We start from the raw sequence: 2500 nt of genomic DNA on the forward strand, positions 1-2500 counted from the left end.
CATGTATATTTATTTAAATAATGAAATAACAAAAGCACATGACGAAATTACTACAAATTAAGCTAAAATTAACACGAAAAATATTAAAATAAAATAAACTAACTCAAAATATATTAAAAAATTATATGACGCTTTCATTTCAATTATGTGGTGTCATGTTTGCTATGATGTTTGACTGTAAGATATGACGCATTCAAACGTTTGCGCAAAGTCTCATTTATGACATTTTTTGAGTCACTGTGACAAAAAAAGTTGCTGCCTTACATTTTTAAGTACAATCAACTTGGATGTTAAACTAATTTCAACTTAAATTACATTAAACTGACTTAAAAAAATAGTTAATCTTATAAAAAAGTTGAAAATTGCTTAACTTATTTGTTAAATACCTAAAAATGAGCTAAAATGAACATGAAAACTAATAACATAATAAAAACTAATTCAAAATATTAAAAAAATGACTGTTCTGAAGTCATATGACGCTTTCTCTCATATCGAATATGATGCTGTAACGTTTGCAAACGTCTCGGCAAAGTCACTTTGACAAAAAAAAAAATCTTGGATGTTATACTAATTTCAACTTATATTTCATTAAACTGTAAAAAATTAGTTGAATCTTTTAAAAAAAGCTGAAAATTGCGTAACTAATTGTTAAATGACTAAAAATTAAGCTAAAATGAACATGAAAACTAATGACATATAATAAAAACTAATTCAACATATTATAAAATGACTGTTCTGAAGTCATATGACGCTTTCAAGAGTCACTTTGACAAAAAAAAAAAAAAATACACAAAAGTACAATCAACTTGGATGTTAAACTATTTTCAACTCAAGATACATTATACTAACTTAAAAAAATGAGTTGAATCTTGTATAACTAAGTTGAAAATTCCTTAACTTATTTTGATGAGTTGCAATGAAAAAACACATTTTTTACAGTTAATGAACTGAAAAGAGCTGCGTGAAGTTTTCCAGAACTTAATAATGACAAACATCGTTCTCATATCCAGAGCCCGAGGGCCACAGGACAGCAAAAAGCTCCCGAATCCTTCAAATAGTTAATAATTAGATTAAAAGTTCAAATAAATGAAACGCAGCGTGAACGCAGAGTCTCTCGGCCACTTCTTCTCTCTCCTCATTCTATTCGTTCCCTCGGCCTTAGAAAAGCAACAATGGCACAGAAGACACAGTTGTAGGAAAAATTACTGCTTTACATTTTTCCACTCTTTCCTCTTTTTTTTCCCCCCCTTTTGAGGAGCCGGAGAAGACGTGGCAAAAGAAACGGGGGTTAAAATGACAAGAGGGAGAAAAAGGTTTGGTAGTTAAAATTCTTTTTTTATCAACGAGAGAGAGAGAGAGAGAGAGAGAGAGAGAGAGTGCTGAGAAAGTGAGCAGAAGAAAAGAGGCAGCAAGAATAGACAGATAAACCAGGTCTTTACAGGAGCGGGGCGGGGACGGGGGGGGGGGGGGTGCTATTGTGAGAATCACTAAAACAAGCTTTTCTCATGGACATTAAATGGACGTGCTCAAATATCTATGAATACTGATGGCCGATCAAAACGGATCATAGAACACAATGACGTCGCTGTCTGATAAAATCACATTACTAGTTCACTGGGATTCACTATTGAGATTCTAATTCCACAGAAAATATGGGAACTTTGTTTAACTGCATGACAACTAACTTTTTCATCATTTACTACAGCAAATTCTATTTACAGGTGAAACTCGAAAAATTAGAATATCGTGCAACATGCGTTTCAGAAATTCAAGTTAAAAGGTGAAACTAATATATTTAGTATATATAACTATATGATTATACTTTTCAGAGGGCCGACATTTCTGTATTTAAAATCCTTTATTATTAACTCCACATCTACAGGTGAAACTCGAACAATTCGAATATCGTGCAAAAGTTCATTTGTTTCAGTAATTCAGCTTAGAAGGTGAAACTGATATATTATATAGACTCATTACATGCAAAGTGAGATATTTCGCACCTTTATTTGTTATAATTTTGATGATTATGGTTTACAGCTTATCAAAACCCCAAATTCAAAATCTCAGAAAATTTGAATATTACATGAAATCAATAAAAAAAGGATTTTAAATACAGAAATGTCGGCCCTCTGAAAAGTATAATCATATAGTTATATATACTAAATATATTAGTTTTACCTTTTAATTTGAATTACTGAAATACATGTTGCACGATTTTCACATTTCACCTGTATATGCATATGCATGATTATACTTTTCAGAGGGCCGACATTTCTGTATTTAAAATCCTTTTTTTTTTATTGATTTCATGTAATATTCTAATTTTCTGAGATTTTGAATTGTGGGTTTTCATAAGCTGTACGCCATTGCAAATTGCCCATCTTTAAACTGCTAAATGTAAATGCAACTATAAGGCATGACGAACTTATAAATATTGACGTGATTTACTCTATTATGATCTCTACCGTAGACATCAGTGATTATATTCCAACTATAAACT

General features: G+C 31.0%; 1 protein-coding gene across 1 annotated transcript in view; it reads right to left on the reverse strand.

Moving 5' to 3' along the window:
• The window catches only part of ass1 (argininosuccinate synthase 1), a 76711-nt gene that overhangs the window by 28668 nt on the left and 45543 nt on the right, over window positions 1–2500 (reverse strand). The window lies entirely within an intron of this gene.

This window comes from Siphateles boraxobius, unplaced genomic scaffold (genome assembly GCF_051911475.1).
Source record: "Siphateles boraxobius isolate OS27281-9 unplaced genomic scaffold, OSU_SipBor_1 120, whole genome shotgun sequence".
In the NCBI taxonomy this organism is placed as follows: domain Eukaryota; kingdom Metazoa; phylum Chordata; class Actinopteri; order Cypriniformes; family Leuciscidae; genus Siphateles; species Siphateles boraxobius.